The 5,696-nt window shown below is 43.9% G+C and overlaps 1 pseudogene; it reads left to right on the top strand.

Moving 5' to 3' along the window:
* The first annotated feature begins 1,582 nt into the window (after window positions 1–1,582).
* On the top strand, window positions 1,583–3,157 carry LOC110336191 (annotated as a pseudogene).
* Window positions 3,158–5,696: the final 2,539 nt, after the last annotated feature.

Below are 5,696 nucleotides of genomic sequence, written 5' to 3'. Positions count from 1 at the left end.
AGGAGTTACAGAGACAAAGGTCCAAGCTGAGACAGAAGGGAGGACCATCCAGAGACTGCCCCACCTGGGGATCCATCTCATAAACAACCACCAAACCCAGACACAATTGCATATGCCAGCAAGATTTTGCTGACAGGACCCTAATATAGCTGTCTCTTGTGAGGCTATGCTAGTGCCTGGCAAATACAGAAGTGGATGCTCACAGTCATCTATTGGATGGAATGCATGGCCCCCAAAGGAGGAGCTAGAGAAAGTACCCAAGGAGCTGAAGGGGTCTGCAACCCTATAGGAGGAACAACAATATGAACTAACCAGTACCCTCAGAGTTTGTGTCCCTAGTTGCATATGTAGCAGAGGATGGCCTAGTTGGCCAACAATGGGAGGAGAGGTCCTTGGTCTTTCGAAGAATATATGCCCTAGTACAGGGTAATGCCAGGGCCAGGAAGCAGGAGTGGGTAGATTGGGGAGCAGGGCAAGGGGGGGAGGTATAGGGGTCTTTTGGAGAGGAAACTAGGAAAGGGGATAGCATTTGAAATGCAAATGAAGAAAATATCTAATAATAAAAAAAAGAAATAAAAGAAAAACATCCCTAAGAGGTATGACCAGCCATTTAAATTTTAGTTAATTACATATGTCTTCAAGTTGAAAACCAACAATAGTCATCACACTGTTCATGAATTAAATAGACAAAAGTCCAAACAACAAGGTGTACACAAAGCAAGTAGTATTTGAGAATTAAAAGCCAAAGCTTTTAAAAGTCTGCCCAATCGTGTTTATCACAGGAAGACACTGGGCCATCAAGCAATTTGAGTCAAAGGGGAAGTTGTAAACCTCTACCATTTGTGTTTATGGAGAGTCTTATGATGATGCCATATGCCAAAGTGAGCTCCGACTGAGCCACATGAACATTAGAACTGACTGTATTCATATATAGCATTGATGATGAGATTGCAAAAGGCACATAGGGGACCACTTCTCCAGAGCTCAGGATCAGTTAGAATCTAGCCTTCTTGCCAAAGGAGTGACTATGACAATGAATCAGAAGTTTCTCTTACCTGTTCTCCAACCTCACTTGACTCTCTACTGTTGGCTTAACTCCAAGACGTAGAAGATACACAACAGAATCTTTTGAAATCTCTAAAACTCTAAATAAATTCTCATACAGTAAAAAGAAGGAAGGGAGGGAGGGAGGGAGGGAGGGAGGGAGGGAGGAAGGAAGGAAGGAAGGAAGGAAGGAAGGAAGGAAGGAAGGAAGGAAGGAAGGAAGGAAGATAAAAACTCATACTTTTAAGAGTTAAGGGTGCAGCTTGCTACTAGCACATGCATTTAACATATGGAAAGCCCTTGGCTTGCTCCCAGCAACAAATCAAATTTGCTGTTTCTCTGGAATGTGTAGAGATAGAGCTCTCTAGTGTCTGGAAGTGTGTCCCAGGAGGGAATGAATCGTTAATGTCGTTTCACTTCCTAACTTACCTGGAGACACCAAGGGTATTGGCCAAGACTTGGTTAAAGAGGGAAAGCCTTTGATTCTACCAATGAGTGAAAGGCCCTAGCAGGCCCAGCAGAGCAAACATGGTACCAACAGCTTTTTCTGTTTACCATTCTCTCTCCTCTCTTAGCAGTAGATTACATTCCTAAAGCCAGGCTCCAAGGAATGTTCCCTTACTTCACCACTGATTGACTCTTGCATCAAAGTCCAATAATCAAAAGTCATCAATTACCTAATACATCCACTCTGGACTTACCAACTCACCATAGCACAGACTCTCCCTTTTCTCTCTTTAACAACCAACTTCTGTGGGGTTACTTACCTCAACTCAGTTGTCGGTAACCGTAACTGGGACCCAGAGCCACCCTTGCCTTCTAACCCTTAGCTATCATACATGAGTGCATCTCCATCCACATTTACCAGGCCAGTGTCCAGATCAGCAGTGACTGCTGGGAGCTCTACTGCCTGGAACACGGCATCCAGCCTAATGGTCAGATACCAAGTGACAAGACCTTTGTGGGGGAGGAGACGGCTCCTTCAACGCTTTCTTCAGTGAGACAGGGGCTGCCAAGCATGTTCCCTGGGCAGTGTTTGTAGACCTGGAACCTACAGGTATTGATGAAGTTCACACTGGTACCTACCCTGAACAGCTCATCACAGGCAAGGAAGATGCTGCCAATAACTACGCCCATAGCCACTACATCACTAGCAAGAAGACCATTGACTTTTTCATGGACAGAAGTTGCTAAGTGGCTGACCAATGTACCAGTCTTCAGGACTTCTTGTTTTTCCACAGCTTTTGTGAGGGAACTGGCTCTGGGTTTACTTCCCTGCTGATGAAGCAGCTCTCTGTTGATGATGGAAAGAAGTCCAAGCTGGAATTCTCCATTTACCGAGGCCCTCAGGCCTACAATTCTATCCTCACCACCCACACTCACCCTAGAGCACTCTGACTGTGCCTTCATGGTAGAAAATAAGACCCTCTATGATATCTATCATAGAAACCTCAACATTAAGCGCCCAACCTACACTAAGCGTAACCACCCTGTTAGCCAGATTGTGTGTTCCATCATTGTTTTTCCTAGACTTGATGGGGCCATGAGTGTCGATCTGACAGAATTTCAGACCGACCTGGTGCCCTACCCTATCATCCACTTCCCTGTGACCACTTATGCCCCTGTCATCTCTGCTGAGAAAAGCCTACCACGAGTAAGCTTTCTATAGCAGAGATCACCATTGCATGCCTTTGAGCCAGCCAACCAGATGATGAAATGGTAAATACATGGTTTGCTGTCTGCTATACCATGCTGATGAGGTTTCCAAAGATGTCAATGCTGCTATTGCCACCATCAAGACCAAGCACAGCATCCAGCTTGTGGACTGGTACCCCGCTGGCTTCAAGGTTGGCATTTATTACCAGCCTCCCATTGTGGTACCTGGTGGTGACCTGGCCAAGGTCCAAAGAGCTGTGTGCATGCTGAGCCATTGCTGAAGCCTGGTCTCATCTAGATCACAAGTGTGCCTTTATGCACTGGTGTGGGTAAGGGCATGGAGGAGGGGGAGTTCCCTGAGGACCATGAGGACATGGCTGTCCTAGAGAAGGATTATGATGAGGATGCTATGGATTCTGTGGAAGATGAGGGTGAGGAAGGAGGAGAGGAATACTAGTGCAGACTCCAGTCCCTGTATCATGTCAAACTCAGATCATCAGTTTCAGCATTAGCTGCAGGCATTGATTCTTCTGTGCCATTTCCAGGTCTTCTCCATGTGTAAATTTTCCATGATGTCTCAAAGTAAAAGCTTTAAGAAAAGAGAAAAAAAAATCTGACTCCTGCAAAAACAAACAAACAAAATACCTGCTTGGTGTCTGGGTGTGTCCTGTACTGAGGGGCCAACCTGATCCCAACCCCTTCATTCAACCTTCAAATTGACTGAGGGCACATAGAGCACACTCCTACCAAGGCTGGGTGTGGCAGCCTATGCTTCACATTCCACACCCTGTTGTTTTTATTCCAGCTGTTTCAGGTGCCATCAAGACAGTCCCAGTGAGTATTTAACTTGCGGTCCTACCTACACTTTCTGAAACTCTTTTTTTTCTTTTAAATTTTGTGTGTGTGTGTGTGTGTGTGTGTGTGTGTGTGTGTGTGTGTGTGTGTGTACATGTGGAGGGCAAAGGTCAACTTGCAGGAGTTAGCTCCCCCCTCCTGCCTTGGAGGTCCTAGGGATTGAAGTCAGGTCATCAGGCTTGGCAGAAAGTACCTTTACCTACAGAGCCAACTCTCCAGTCCATCTTTATTTATCTTCAGTTTATTCTAAGTTTAGCTTGGTGTTCTTGTATGGCATCGGCAACTCTACCCACCACATTAATAATTCATTTCATACATAGGACTTTTTCCTCCCTTCCTTTCTTCCTTCCTTCCTTCCTTCCTTTCTTCCTTTCTCACTCGGGCTTTACCCACATTTTCACTTGGTTTTTTTGTTTTTGTTGTTTGTTTGTTTGTTTTTCAAGACAGGGTTTCTCTGTGTAGCCCTGGCTATCCAGGAAATCACTCTGTAGACCAGGTTGGCCTCGAACTCAGAAATCCACCTGTCTCTGCCTCCCAAGTGCTGGGATTAAAGGCGAGCGCCACCACTGCCCCACTTCCCTTGTTTATATACTTATGTATATACTGTTTATACACTACAAGTTAAGATCTACAGATGAAAAATATATGCTTTTTTTGTCTGAGTTTGGGTCACCTTAATTAATATAATACTTTCTAGATCTATCCAAATACTTTTCATAGCCTGCAGATTCCGCTAATAGAAAATAAGTACGACGGACAGTCGGGGAGCTCCTCGCTGTGAGACAGTCACAGAAAGCACTGAGAATATCCTGGAGAAAACAAAATCCAAACTCAGTAAGTAGCAACAGAGTCTGAAAGTTGCCTGTTTCCTAAATTCTAATCACCCCAGCCAGGCTGCGTCCTTAATGAACTGACCACAGGCACATACGTCATGCCTCTAAGCTGCCTGCGCTCCTGCCCATGGGTAGTGTTTGCTCGCTCCGGGTTGTATATATTAGTGGTGTTTGCAGATAGGTGTGTGGTAGAAAGAGCAAACATCTGAATGTTCACACCACTTCCTGGTTCCTTGTCGATCCTTCACAAGGAAATGAGTTTTTAATTTATTTATTCTTTGCCTTGAGAGTACAGATTCACCTTGAAGGAGTCCTGCTTCAAAACCGGCAAGATTCGTGAGCTTAGGACGGAGCACTAGCACCGTGGAATCAGCATTCGCAGGACCTGGAAGAGAGTTAAAGAGAATGCTTACTAACTGTGCAACCTAGTCCGGACCCAACACACAGAAGACTCTGACCAGCCTCGCGGGCTCCGTCCTGGCTCCTCTCAGGACGGGAATGTTTCTGGTGAGTGTTTACAAGATTCCAGTATTTTCTTTGCCTCGGAATGAAACTTTTCTTTTTTTACTCATTCATGTTGACTGTTAAGATGTTTCCCTTATCCAGATACAAGAGCCTACTGCTTGTGCCTTCCTGGACGGTTTCCTCCTGAATATTTTAGCTGTAAAAGAAATATGGCTCAGAATGAAGGAGGAGAGTGCATGCTTTGTTAGAAATTCCTCCTGAAGGGCCTTGCCTTTGCTAAGTTTCTCTTGCTCCTCCTGAGTTTTCTTTCCCCAACTTAGAAAATATGTATTTTTATTTAATTCATGAGCAGTTAGGCAAACTAAGCTGAATCACAAATCTATATTCGATGCTTGTACTTTCTTACTATGGAAAATACGATACTATGAAACAAGAAATAATTACATGGAAAAATATGAGTAATATAGATAAATAAGGCCCTTCTTATTTCAATATTAAAATTAAAAGCAGATAAATGGTAGCATTCCCTCTTGAATATGTCTGTTGTCTTTTATAACAAAAAGCTAATAAACATTATTTTTTTTCCTTCATATTCAACCTAGAAATTTTAGGGAAGATGTGAAGGTACACACGTGTCTCCAAGCTTAAAACTGACATCAGATTTGTACACTATGTGATAAGTGTGGAAATTTTGTTTGCATCAGGACAGAGTGGAAAAAATACATTTATAACATTTTTAAAGGCTCTTTGGGAAGAAATACTTAAAGTAAAATGTGTGTGTGTGTGTGTGTGTGTGTGTGTGTGTGTGTATGTTTGGGGTGTGTGTGTGTGTGTGTGTGTGTG

The sequence above is a fragment of the Mus pahari genome, chromosome 19, assembly GCF_900095145.1.
Source record: "Mus pahari chromosome 19, PAHARI_EIJ_v1.1, whole genome shotgun sequence".
NCBI lineage: Eukaryota > Metazoa > Chordata > Mammalia > Rodentia > Muridae > Mus > Mus pahari.
This window is presented reverse-complemented; position numbering and strand designations above follow the sequence as displayed.